The 15,520-nt window shown below is 30.4% G+C and overlaps 1 long non-coding RNA gene across 1 annotated transcript; it reads left to right on the top strand.

Moving 5' to 3' along the window:
* Nucleotides 1-12,139: 12,139 nt before the first annotated feature.
* On the top strand, nucleotides 12,140-15,184 carry LOC134263562 (uncharacterized). The gene is made up of 3 exons (XR_009991305.1): nucleotides 12,140-12,483; nucleotides 13,989-14,116; nucleotides 14,681-15,184. It is a non-coding gene; the product is annotated as an uncharacterized LOC134263562 (long non-coding RNA).
* Nucleotides 15,185-15,520: the final 336 nt, after the last annotated feature.

Here is a 15,520-nt window from a genome sequence, read left to right on the forward strand (position 1 = left end):
AACTATGTTTATCAGGTGAGAACTATAATTTACTTACTGTAAACTATAGTTAACAACGTTAATCTATATTTTACATCTGTAAACCATAGTTAACGAGAACAATTAGTTGCGATTGCAAAACATAGATTATCTGATAAATACAGTTTCGCAATTTGTATACTATGGTTTAAAACTCTTAACTATAGTTAACTATCTGATAAATATAGTTGCATGGTTTGTGAAACTAAGATTAACAACTCTTAACTATAGTTCACGATTGTAAATTAAAGTTTATAGACGTGAATCTATGTTTATCAACAAAATCTATTGTTAGCGTTTTATTACACACAGATGAACTTAAATTAGCATTCGTAAACTATAGTTAACAACCATTAAATATAGTTTTACAGATGAAAACTATAGTTAACGAATTGTTAACTATAGTTCACTGTTTGTAAACTATAGTTTACAGTCGATAAAATTAGTTTATCAACTATGAAACTATGTTTAGCTTATTTTTGTGAATTTGGAGTGCCATACACATTATATCTTAGAATTGAATAATTTGGAAATCTCTGTAAAATTCACAATGCTTTCGAAATACATATATTGTAAAATCTGTTTAAACATGCATCCACTTTCTGGAGACACTGACGGCAATCATGTCTTAAACTGGTCGTTGTCATTGTTGTTGGATTCTGTACAAAACTAAATGCGAAATAAAAAAAGAAGTATTATAAATTAAAAACCTCTTATATGGCATATTTTTATCTTGTCTACGACATATCAATAATAAGCATGTTTAGTTAGCTTATAAACAAATAAAAAATAAAAAATAATTCGTCTTCCAGAAGCATGATAATGTCCTTGTTGATTTCCAATGCATAAACAAAGTTTTAATACTTACCAATTGAGTGGACTTGTATGAAAGCAAACAAACCGGTACCTGTACCTTTTGCGATCTTCTGGGGTGGTTTTTACGGTCGTAATTATAGAGTGTTCAATAAATAAGTCGACTAAGGTATTTCTAACGGGTAAAAGCGTAAGTTCATTTCCAATGTCTAATTCTTTACTGAATGAACAAATTTTTGAAACAATACTTACTTTTGGATAACTATAAAAGTCCAAATTGTTGACGATCGCCTTTATTCAGGGGTAGTAATAATAAATGTCAATCTTGCAAGTTCAACCAGAATTAAAGGAGAACATTTATGTTATGTCAATTTCATTGCCTTTAATAAAGTATACAACGTGACTTTACACAGAATTTTTAAAAGTTTAGATGATTAATGATTATGTACTTAAATTTTCTTTCGATGTTTTACGCTTTTAAGATGATTCTTGAGTATACTGTTTACTTTAAAACGATCAGGCATTACTTTTAAATACATGTTCACTAAGGGACAAGGTATATGCATACGTACAGAAACTAAGTTTTAATCCTCATATACATGTAAATAAGTACCCCATCCTAATTTTGTCGTATTTTATGAACTACTGGTTTATATGTGAGAAAAAAATATGGAAGTAATTGACATTCATCCTGATTAAGTTAAATATTTTTCATTCACCTCATTTCACATCATTTTTATTTACTTTTAGTATTTGTTTGGTCAGTTAATCCGTTTAACTGTAGAATTAACTTACAATAATTTCCTTCTGAGGTGGTGAAAACAACATCGGCATTCATAGAAGACGGAGTCAGAGAACTAGTTTCCAAGACAGGCAAGGTAAAAGACGATGTCTCCCTCTTAGCATCAGTTTTATGAACTACTGGTTTATATGTGAGACAAAATATTGTTTCTATGGTGGCATATTTCTGCCCCTTGTGTGCAAGTTATTTTTCTATCAAATATGTCAACATGCAAGATAGATATGTTGACATGCAACAAAGCTATGTCAACATGCAACATAAATATGTTGACATGCAAGAAAATTGCAATAAAATAAAAATCATAAAAAATCTTCATAAATCTCAAATATTGCCCACATGTGACATCCAACATGCTAAATGCTACTTATTTATGTTAACATGCAAGATAAATATGTTGACATGCAACTTATTTATGTCGACATGCAACTTATTTATGTCGACATGCAACTTATATATGTTAACATGCAACTTATTTATGTTAACATGCAACTTATTTATGTCGACATGCAACTTGGTTATGTTGACATGCGAGATAAATATGTTGACATGCAACTTATAAGTTGCATGTCGACATAAATATGTCGCATGTTTACATAAATAAGTTGCATGTCAACATATTTATCTCGCATGTCAACATAACTAAGTTGCATGCCAACATAAATAAGTTGCATGTCGACATAAATATGTCGCATGTCAACATAAATAAGTTGCTTGTCGACATATTTATCTTGCATGTCAACATAACTAAGTTGCATGTCAGCATAAATAAGTTGCATGTCAACAAAAATAAGTTGCACGTCAACATATTTATCTTGCACGTTAACATAAATAAGTAGCATCTAGCATGTTGGTTGTCACATGTGGGCGATATTTAAGATTTTTGAAGATTTTTTATAATACTTATTTGATTGCAATTTTCTTGCATGTCAACATATTTATGTTGCATGTTGACATAACTATCTTGCATGTCAACATATTTATCTTGCATGTCGACATATTTGATAGAAAAATAACTTGCACACAAGGGGCAAAAATATGCCACCATATGTTTCAGAAGTAATTGACATTCATAACGATTTAGTCAAATATTTTTCGTTCACCTCATTTCACATCATTTTTATTTATTTGTTTAGTCAGTTATTTCGTTTAACTGTAGAATGAACTTACAATAATTTCCTTCAGAGGTGGTGAAAACAACATCAACATTCCTAGAAGACGGAGTCAGAGAACTAGTTTCCCAGGCAGACAAGGTCAAGGACGATGTCCCAATCTCAGCGTCAGTTATTTCAAGTGTGCTTGTAATGTCGCCGGAAATACACAACAAGTTTGATACTGATAGATTGATGAGACGGGTTCCTTTCAAGTCGCCAGGAGAAGCACATCTTAGGTAGGACTCGAAACTCTTTGATTTCAGAAATCTGATGACAAAGCTTTTCAACTCGCAATCGCAGTGTAAAGGATTACCATATAAATAACTGTAAAAAGAACAAGGGCTTAAATATATTACCAAGACTGCATTCTAGGAACAACATTTCGGATGCATTGACAAATACACAAGTCTTATTTAAATCTAAAAACCATAGGTATGGAAAACGTGGAAATAACACAGTCATTAACACTGTTGCAAAACTTAGACACGTGGTCTAAATGCTAGATGAAAATATTTATGCTTTTACTAGATCATTGTTGTATTGTAAAATATAAATGAATGTTCCGAAATATCCGTAGCAAAGTGTTAGCTCAGATAGTTATAAAAACCTTTTTAAAAATTTTAATACACATATGCATTGTCGAAGTCTATACGGAGATTAGCGTCACTATCGCCTATGTCTGTATATTCAATACTTATGGAGACCAATCACCAGGTACACTTCTTTTCTAACATATTCTGACCTTTAACGTTTGGATGGCTTGCGGTGAACACTGTTACATTATGGTCTATTTTATTTATATTAAATTAAAATGAGGACATACATAAAAATGGACCTACCAACTTTGCAAGTGAAATATTTAGAAGTATTTTATTTTTTTTAAAAGTTAAAAATAAGCTGAACGAGTAAGTAGCAAAATAGATTAAGACCCCTTTTTGGCCCCTGATTAGTGGTGTTTCCCAAAGCGAGGCAATACTTTTGGCGCCCCCTCTAACCTCAATTCCTGGATCTGTGCCTGTTGTGGATTTAATTTCTAACAATATTTACGAAAACGTTATCTGTATGCCCTTTGGTTTCTGCCATTTTTCTCATTTCTATTTCTTTATTTAATCTCTGTGTTGAAATTATGGGTATACTGATTAGACAAAACAAAAATATTGAAGGAATAAATATAGGAAAGGAAAAAATTTGTTTACTCAAATATGCGGACGATACAGTACTGTTCCTTGATGGCTCAGAAAAAAGTCTAAAAAGTGCACTTGACCTACTTTTTCAATTTTCAAAATTTTCTGGCTTAAGAACCCTCTCTACACTGCACACTAAAGAGTTCTGATTCTAAGGTATTTTTTTAGCAGTTAGAGTGATCTGCCCTTAGATCTAAATTCTAAAACATAGAAATGTTACTCAATTTGTAATTGATTTTAGTATTCTTGACATTTCAAATGACCAAGATAAATTAACTGAACATGTCATTTGTATAAATTTCCTTTATTAAAGTAATTATCAGTGATTTCTATTCACTGATACTGTGTTGTCTTTCAATATTTTCCCCGGGGGTAAATGCCACGCACCATACAGTGAAAATTAATTAAATAAGCTCAATATTAACTCTTTTATACAATATATTTTTCTTAATGTCCAAAAAAATTTTGCAATTGTGTAGAGAGGATCCTTAAAGCCTAATATTAGTAAAACTAAAGCTATTCGGATTGGCTCAAAACTTGGTTCAAATGAAACACTGTGTGATCGTACAGATCTTGGTTGGACTAATCAACCATTTACAATAGTGGATATCACTTACACTGCAAATCTTAAAGAAATGGAACAACTGAACTTTGATAGTAAATTAGTTGAGATTCAAAAAGAAATAACACAGTGGTCTAAAAGACATATTACCCCATTAGGCAAAATAACAGTTGTTAAAAGTGTTTTACTGTCCAAACTTACTCACCTGTTCAGTGTTTTGCCTACATCAAGTGTACAGTGGATTAAAGAACTAGAAAAATTACACTTTAAAGAATGACTGCTCTTAAGCTATGAGAGTTGGATCCCGAATAATAAAATTCCAAAATTCATTAAATTTATGTTTTATAGGTATTAAACAATATCTTAAGAGCAGGTTTTGGTATATTATATTACATGAAAGTATTAAATAATGCCGAGCGGCACTAGCATTTGAGACGGGGGTCTAACAGTTTTGTCTCATTTCTATTGTTATTCATATGCATACCAGTTTTCAACGACTTTGTTTACATCGAGCCGCAGCTTGGCCATTTTTCCTATTTTCACAGATTGTGTATTTTAACTTAAACTTATACATATCCAAAGGACAATGTTGGCTAAGTTGCGGCTCATATCTAATTAAAAAAAAAAAATGTCCCCAAACTAGGATCGAGATAGCTACTAAATTACCAGTCACCGAGCATCAACGATTGATATTATCACCTTTCTCACGTACACCCATTCTCAATATAAGGGCACAAATGCATCTATGATTTAAAAAAAATAAAGTTCAAGATAACATTTTTTCTATCAATTATCTTTGAAAGAAAGTATCTGAAGATTTTGTTACAAGTTTTTTTTCCATCAAATTTTAATACATGGAATAATGACAAGACTTGAAGTAGGGGGTGATTTTATTCAGAAATGTAGCTGGAAATGTACGTTACACTTTCTGCAATGTCCAAAAAGGTCTAAAGAAAAAATGTAGGCATTAAAAATCACAATTGGAATATCTCATCTTAACACCAGCACATCCTACCAACTCTGTCATCAACATATTCTCTCGGCATGCGAATGTGCGTTTGATTTTTTCTTTCAACAAACAAAGGTTACTCTTTGATCCAGATGTTTAAAAACATTTTTTTGTAATTTATGCTTTAAATTCTTCTCTCTGTTTTGTTTAGAGCGATCATTTTGGAATCTTGTCATTTTCTATAGATACTGGAACTTAACATGTACATGTAGTAAAATTCTATTTTGCAGTTACTGTCCTTTTTAACAGATATCCATGTCGATTTAGAAAAGTACGAAAATGTAACGTACATTTTATGATTTATTTCTGTTTGATAAAAAGCTAAAAATTCATCTAAAAATTCATCGTTTTCTTTCAGTTTATTCAAAAATAGTTTCTCATTATAACATAATGACATTGTGTTACATGTCACAATCACCAAAGTGACTACAAAGAGACGATTGCCCTAGAATATGAGTAGGTAACGTGCATTTCAAACTAGTAATAATATGTTGGTAAATATTGAAAAAAAGCAATTATAGACATAAAAGTCATTTCAATAAAGCGTTTTAACGCAGTAATAAGAAATCTTTATGTACCAAACGAAGGTTATTTGTCATCAACTACATGAATGTCACTTGGTAACGTTCATGTCACATATTATTGGGGAGTCCCCTTCACCTCAGTTCAACCATTCTTTTGTGCTGTTTCGCTGAAATTGACACCGTAGCGTAGTTACTTAGACTACCTTTGTGCAAGGGTACAGACAAAACCAAATAAGAGTAAGACATATTTTTCTATGGACCAACGAATGCTCGTGTTTGGCCATTGAAACTTAATAAAACGATCAAAATCTATTACGAATATATCCATCCACAGTCTTGTTAACAATTTCATTTAGTATACTGCAACATCGTTTGTCAAAACACAAACATACGTGCTTTTCAGCAGATCTGGAAAAATATAACCCAAAATACAATGATTCAAACAAAACTGAGTATTGTGCCTTTCAGTATTTGAAATGTACGTGACCGTCTTGTGTTTTGGGTTTTTTCTTTTTGTTTTGTTTCTTTTTGTTTTTGTTTTTTACCAATTATAAGCCTATGCATACCTTGTTTTAAATTATCAACAACAATTAAATGAATATTGACGAAAAGTCGCATATTAAAAGTAAACAAACTGCAAAAAGGTTGCCAAAGATGAATTTAAGACGCTTAGAAAAAATTTCTAGCACGTGGTAACAGTCTACCACATTTACGAGGACTGGGGTGCATTTAGACGGCTTTATGTGGTCGGTTGTCAAATAGATTGTTACGATAATTTTGATTCGCTCGTGTAAACGCAATTCATTGACTAAATTAAAAAAAAATGTTATTAGAAATGCGCAAAATGTATGTTACCATACGTAACGTACATTTCAAATATAAAAATCAGTTCTCTTCCACAACGTACGTTACACATGCAATATATTGATACTATTTGACTTGCATATCATAAGAAATGCATCATACAGGTTTCGTTTTCAGAAATATATATCAGATATCAAAATTATATTACATATAAATGACCTTAATATAAATTTTTTCCTCAGCAGAAACGTCGCTTTTCATTAATTTTCGGGATTTAGCCGACCTCCAACATTTGAAACCTTCCTTTGTGTACACATTCGAGTGTGTGAAAGTATGAGAATACGTGAAAATTCGAAAATTCACTTAAATCGAATTTCTTTGTAACGTACATTTCAGTCACGTACATTTCAAATGACCACTTTTCATGTAAAAAATAATTTTTAATTGTGTTAAGCAAAACGTCTTTGCCAGTTTGCAGGGTACAAGGGGTTGCTTACTCTGAGTCATCTCATATTTTCTACTTAATGTATATTCTTAATGGAAGAATATAGAGTAACGTACATTTCTTTCTTATCTCTACGATTGCAAATGTCTTTCATTCCGTAAACATATTTATAAAAGTTGCTCAAATTGTTCAATTTCATGTTACATTTTCTAAGTATGAGTAAATAATCCTTTGAAATTTCAAATTTAGCCCATCAGTAAATAAAGAAGAAAAGAACTATCAGTTGTATAATCTTTGTGTTTGCTTGTGAATTGGTTGAAATAGAATAAAGCGACATGGACATTGCACAATAAAAATGATGTATTATCACAAAGAAAATGTATTCATTGTTATAAAAAAGAAATATATATGAGACAAGGTTTAACTTATCAGAAAAATTTTACTTGAAAATCAAAACTGCATATTACACAGAGGGGATTCAGCATAATATTTGCCTTGGCGACAGTAACGTACATTTCAAATACGCTACTATAGTTGAATTTGGAACTCCTTAAATACCCTTTCAGATCGATAGTTATATGAATTCTTATTCATTGTAATATGATTATTTATAATGTTAATTTGAAAATTACATCAGTGGTATTTCTTCTAAATGAAAATGAGGCGACATTATTTGAGCCCTTATATTGGGAATGGGTGGTGACCTTCTGCTGTTCGATACGCTAGCGCTTCCATTGAAAATTTCATTGTATTTAAGTCTCCGTTGTGACAGTATCTATCGTACTTCCAACTTCAAACTATGGGAGTTTTTTGCGCAAATTTTAATAGGGTTAGAAGGTAATATGTCTCTTATTTAACTTAATGCTTTTCATTAGGGGTGTTTTGAAAGAATTCTGGTATTGACAGTGTCATTTAAGTAAGTACATGTATAGGCTTATGTCGATTGCTTCTGTATTATGGTCTGCAGATCGAGACATGTACCACATCCCTTAACATTAGAATAATTTAATAATTGTGCACTCTAAAATCAACACGATCTCTCTCTCTTCTCCATTTCAATTCGTGGTGCGAAAAAATCATGTGCTTATGTTTACATTCCACAACCATGCGGTTTAAATGTTTCCGTCTATTTGCGGATACCTTAGATTCGAAAGTGGTCCCGTTCAAGTTTCCGGAATTTAAGGTTTTTACACTTTCTTTTCAATTACGTTTTCTGTAATTACAGAAATATGCCAAAATATTCTAGAGATAAATATCAAAAGCATATGCTTGCACATTAATCTTAGATTAATTTAGAGATATATTGCAATGTTAAGCTTAAAATGGGTAGCGAAAAGGTTCCAAATGACGTACTTAAGTGCACTCATTCTTTATTTGAGGTAATAAACCTGATAAAATCAGCCGAAAAACATTACAGTCAGATTTTAAAAAAGGTGGATGCAGAATGACTAATGTTGAATTTTTTATAAAATCTCTTAAACTTACTTTTAGTACTTGGTTTCGGAGAACACTTTCTACTAACGCAACACAATGGGCAGTGTTATTTACAGAATTTACTGGTTGTAATGTCATGTACACAGATGTGTCAGTTTGGGTCAGAATACATTAGACAAAAAATAAATTTAATTTCCAATCCTTTTTGGAGAGAAACACTCTCATATTTTACATATTTTATTTTAAAATATTTGTACATTTAAAATACAGGATAACACAATATTAGAGCCATTATGGTACATTGAAAGAATAAAAATACAAAACCAAAGTGGTTTTTTTTTTTTTTTTTTTTTTTTTTTTTTTATAAATCTTTATATAGAAAAGGATTCCACACAGTTTCTGACTTGCTCATTAGCCAGGGCAATTATATTTCTTATGATAGATGAAAAGATTATTTTAATGTAAAAATGCCCTTTACCATATATGAAGGTCTTAAGCTTGTTATTTTATGTGCAATGCCAGAAGTAAAACATCTGGATCCTTCTTTAGTAACAAGACCAGTCCAGCTTGAGTTTATAACAATTTTGTGTAACTATAAAAAAGGTTCTAGAAGAATATATGATTTGTTTATGTCCCAAGGACAACATAAACCTTTGTGTGAAAAGAAATTGACAAATGATTTATCACTATAAGATGACTTTAATTGGAATCAAGTTTGTATTAATCTTAAAAACCTAACAAAAGATACAACATTGTTTTGGATTCAATACAGAATTTGACATAGAATACTTGGTGTAATAGATATTTGTTTCTTTTTCAAAAATTATTGATAATTAATAGTGTGCACTGTGCTCGCAGTAACCTAAGACACAAACACTTATTTTTGTTTATTTTGATTTTGTCAAGATAATCTGGTCATCCTTTGAAGATTGGACTTGTTTAAAGCAATATGAGCATCATTTTTGATAATTTTATTTTGCTGGTGAAATGTGTTATTATGATTAATTTGTACGTAATTTAAACCCTTATGATCAATAAGACCAAAATAAAGTTTAAAAACGTTTCAGAAGAAATATATCTGTACAACCGAATATACAGTATTATATAAGAAATCATTATTGTACAGGACGACAATAATGCAATTTTGCTTCAATCAAAGCTTATAAAAAGTTCTTCCATCGTAAATATGAACAACAAAGGTTTATTAACGTTATTTTTTCTGTCATTGAAATAGTTATTTACAATTTTGCAACAAAATTTTCCTATGTCAAACATGCAGCTCATATTGCGTTAAAATCTGGTAGAACATTGCGATTTAATTTATCCCGCTTCAGACAAATTTGTAGATTGCTGATTGGATAAAAGCTGATCACATGACTCGGCTTCACCTCGCCCAATACGGATTTCCATTTCACACCCTGTATGAATCCTTATTAGGTTACTAACTGACTGTGTAACTAATAATACAAAATGTAATCCTCTGTACTGCAGACATTGATGTGGGTTTGAATATTATTATTGTATTTGTTAAAAAATATATCTTTCTAACATCAAGAAAAAATGTACCATTTTATTTAATGATTTATTATTGTACCTCAATAATTATTTTGTTATAGAAAAAAAATTATATGATGTTAAACAATTTGAAAAAAAGATGGTCAATTTGAAAATGTCTTTTTCAAAGTAATGATTAAGCATGGGAGTTTTATACTATTGTTATATTGTAACCTATGTAAAACCGACTGATATTTATTCCCCCCCCCCTCCTCTTCCACATGTAATATTGTAGGTGTGTGTCTCACTCTGTATGTAAGTGTGTGTATGTCTGTATGTGAGTGTGTCATATATATTTTAAAAATGTTTGCTTCCGAACATATATGTAATGGGTTTTCTGTAAGTAAAAAAAATAATGATAATATTCGACGCGTCACAGCTCTTGGTTACAACAAAGAGAGTGAGTGTAAAAAAAAGCATTTTTTTCTCATTTAAACCATGAGTACATGTTTGTCTATTAATCTCCTTTTAACACAACATTGCTAAATCAAATATACAACTACTGTTAAAAGAAGAACAATAGGCAAACATGCGCTGACTATGAATAAAGTCAGTAAAAAGGTGGGCGTCCTCATTATCGTACGGTGATATAAGAACTTGTAATGAACCCCGCCTCAGAAATCAGATTCGTACATCGTAGATACATACTTTTATTTATTAGAATTAAGTAAAGTTGTAGATTAGATGTTGACCATTCCTGCAATATCTGTTTTGAAAGTTTATTTTGACGCAAATTTCGCAGATTCTTAAGTGCAGTCATCCTTTGAGGGAAAAGTTACCATTATTAAATGCATTCTTAAAACCATTGCAAAAGCAAAAGTTTCAATTGCCGATAAAAATGGGTTATGTTGTTGATTTTTTGATATGACGTCATAATTCAATGCTTGTTTTTGGCATAGTACATATTTCAAGGTAAATCTTAACAATTAGTTTTTTTACGTTATGAAAGAAAAAGAGTTTCAAAGAAATAATTAACTATGAAATAAATAAATACTACAAACTGCAAAAAATAGTTTTAATTCCACCCTCTTTGAGTTGAATTTTAATTTTTAAAAAAACTGAACTTTTAAGCATTTTTCTCAAACAATCTAATAATAATTCTAAACAAATCATGAAGCAGAGAAGATCTATAAATGATTCTTATTAACACGGAAATAAACTATTTCAGAGAATTTGTGTCCACCGCTTTGGAAAAAAAGAAGATTATTAATTAAAACGGTAACATGAAAAACTCAAATTTTTATTTTCTGAATTTCAAACAGTTATAAAATATTTCTTTAATTTCTAAACTCTAAATATATTTACACATTCAGAAGACCTGACATTCCACTAAATGCATTCTCCTATATTGTGGATATTTTTTTTCGTATAGGTATCTAGTGTAAATGTGGAAAAAAAGATACAGGTAAGTGCGTTGTTTAGCTATAAAATATTCGATATCTACTTAGAGAGAAAGAAAACTATTTCTGAATCATTACATTTTTTTAATATCAATTCTCTGTAATTATCAAAATTGGTTGGCCACGCATAGAAAAACATTTTGATTTTTTTATAATAATTTTAAACAGCTATGTCATTAATTGTAAAATTAAAGTGGGTTTATGAAATAGACCCTTGGTTGCCATAGAAACGGGGTGCAAAATTCTCAATTTCGTTAATTTTGAAAAACGTGTACTTATCAAGAAAAACTGTGTCCAGAAATGAAAAGGGATAACTTAATATGTTTTCATTATTTAAATTTAATACTACAGATTAAAGTAATTATATCTGTAGTTTTAATTTAATTTCTCAATTGTAAATGGCCATTTTACATATTATAACATATCAGATATGTGATTGGTTTAGTGGAGTTTTTGGAGGCTTAAAACAAAAAAGGCACACTGATTACAAATTTAGTAATTATTAATTATGAAAGGCTAATATTTGATTATATCAAAATATGTAAAATATTGGTGGGAGACTCAAAGATGTAAAAGGAATTCAAAGGTAAAGATTACTTTTTTCTACATTTTGAAGCATTTTTTGCTTCCTAATTACTTCCCTTGAACTACTCTCTAACGTTTGGAGGTACAATGTGTATTTAGTAAACAGCAATGAATATTTTCTGGCGAAAGATCTCATCAAAGTTTTACAGTCTGGAAGAAGAAAAGAAGGCTAGACATCTTAAACAATGAAGACAGAAGGTAAATTTATGTATATACTGAGCATTACAAAAATATCAAGATTAACAAATGCATATTTTCTTAATTTTATTTGCCTTACAATACCCAGTTGTTTTACCGGTGTAGTGGTCAGTGGTCCTTATCAAATCAAGCGAACTATACCTTTTGACAGTTTGACTTTCTGACCAATGAATTAATTATTTTTATTAATAAAAATGAATTTGAAGCATATAAACATCACTTGCTGATACAGCTGAACCCACCCCCCCCCCCGAAATATAAATGTCTATATAGAGATTGTACATGTGTAAAATCTGTGCCATTCAGTAGGTTTACTTTTTATGATGTGCTGAGAGAGACTTTTAAGTAAACATTATTTATCTTTATAAAATAAATTTCCACTTCTGTCAGTTTTCATTCATTGTTTATCCTATTATTTCAATTCTTTATTGGCATTAGGCACATATTTTACAGAATTGTGTTGTTAAAATATTAACTAGAGCAAGTTTAATTTGTTTCTATAAAAAAGTGCATCAAACGTTTATAATGTGTGAGCACAAGCATAAAGTAGATAAGTTTTTTAAATAGTATTCTATATATATCAGCAAAATATGGTCATGTGATGTTCATAAGCAGAAAATAGGAAAACAGCATGTTTGTTTTGATGTCATTGCCTTATTTAAAAGCTTCTATCTTTTAAACTTTAAATTTATTATATATATCCAAAACTACTGTACTATATGTAATGACAAAATAGATCTAGGTTAAGAATGCACTGGAAATATTGAGTTATTTTTGTTTATATAGACTCTTTCATTCATCTGTGAAGTACCGGTACTGTATAATCTATAGTTCAATTTTGTGTGAATAATAATTATCTTTTCAAATAGCAAACAGTAAAAATATATATATGTACACTTGTACATATGTATAAGTGTTAAAACAAAATTTAAGTAAAGGTCCTGTGAGCATTGAGCTCACTAAATGATACCACCTGCCTCCCATATGGTTATAACTGATGACAAATCCATGTTTTACTGTGGCCGGGAAACCCAAAATATGCGTCGAATCAAAAACTAAAATAGGCGGTGCACAATGACAATATGTAATAAAGATTCTGTGAAAGGTTCATTAAATTTCACTCATTGCAGTGGTATAAGAGGAGTTGTGGATAATAAGAGATGGGTACCCTAAAGCGTAACAGACAGACGGATGTACAGACAGATGGACGTACAGTTAGACGGACATACCGATTACAGTATACCCTACCACTTTTCAAGCGGAGGGTATAATAAAACTATATACATGTACATGTAGAATATTCACCTCTGATTTATAATGATATTTGTTTTGTACACACTGACCATGTTTTATAATATTCTAAACAAATTAATTGATACTCAGGCAAATATTCACTACTGGTAAGATGATCACACACATGAACATGTCTGTGTATGAATGAAATGAATTTTCCTTTTGATCATGTTCCTAGGAAAGTAATTATTTTCATCATTTTTTCATCAAAGGATTTACCATATAAGATGAATAAAGAAAAAGTAAGACCAGTAAACCAAAACAGGACCAAATAGGCCATGACTGAAGTTCAAGTGCATTCTGCAAGAAAGCGGACAGCCTAGATTCTGTTCTTTTCAAGGTAACCATTCTAAAAATATGAAAGTAAATTAAGGGCAGATGATACAAACAAAAAATGGATGCCTGGATTGGTATATATTTTTTGGCATAATTTAATTGCAAATTAATGATGTATAATAAATTTCTAGAATATTAAGAAATTGTAAACCTTCTGTGATGTTCAAAAGTCTGCCCTCTTGAAACTATCCTTATTAATCTATACAAATATTTTTCACTTCAAATTCCATTTTTATGCAAATATGAATTAAAAAGTACTTGTCGTGAGGAAAGTTATTAATTTTACTGATTTAAACATGACCCAAGTTGTTATTTTCAAATTCTTTGACAAAAGTTTGTTTGTATAATCTGTCCTTAAATTGTTAAAAAATATTTCAGTTTTATATCTAAATTTAAACCTTGCTTATTTCTTTTTTTTTTAAACAAAATTTAATACCTGTCCAGTAACAGAAGAATTATTATACTAGAATAAAGAAAACAACTTTCTAAAGGATTACATACACATTTAATTAGCTTGAAATCAGTGTACTAGTATATTGAAAAGTGCAGGAATTATTTACCATTGCAGGTTGAGAAGGGATGCCATATTTTAGGTTCGAAACCAGGCAAGTGAAAGCTGAATTCCAACCTACTTCAACATACTTGTACCCACTGTCTTCAAGATATCAGTGTTTTGAGATGTCAAAGTTCAAGATATCAGTGTTTTGAGATGTCAAAGTTCAAATATAATAGGAACATGTTTATCATATTATGTGATGGCATCCTCAAATCTTATGTTGTATAACAATATGTTTTAGAACTTATCAATCTTTATCCTGTACCTTTATAAAAAAAAACTAAACTCAGCATAATTCTCATTAACTAATTATCAGTGTTACTTGCGTATGTCAATGTAGGTCATTACTGGTACATGCCTGACCAACTAAAACTCTAAAATTGAAAAATCAGAGTCAAGATTTTCAGAGCAGCAGAAACAGTAGAATTTGTCACGTAAATCTAATGATATGTACCATAGTTGAGAATAAATGTACTCTAAATGTTGCATATATAAAAAATAAAAAAGCAAAAAGTTCTCTTGTTTTCAGAATTTATATTTACATGTGAAAAAAAAGAAATTTAAAGGAGGTTGATATAGTTGGTGTGATGAGATGTTGGCAGGAACCTAGTAAAATGAAAGGAAGAACTTCCTTAAAATGATACTTGTGGGGGACAGTGTCTCATGGTGGGGGGGGGGGGGGGGGGGGGCATTGTTTCAACTGACTTTACAGAATACAAAAGATCCAATGCAATCCTAATTATTTATTATATGCCAAACACTATGTTTAAAGTTTTCCATTGTTGGATATTTATATTCAAATCCAAGATAACTTACCCAAGAGGATGTGATTTTTTTTTTAAAACCAATGTA

The sequence above is a fragment of the Saccostrea cucullata genome, unplaced genomic scaffold (assembly GCF_032062105.1).
Source record: "Saccostrea cucullata isolate Sc308-1 unplaced genomic scaffold, CSIRO_AGI_Scuc_v1 ctg11733, whole genome shotgun sequence".
NCBI lineage: Eukaryota > Metazoa > Mollusca > Bivalvia > Ostreida > Ostreidae > Saccostrea > Saccostrea cuccullata.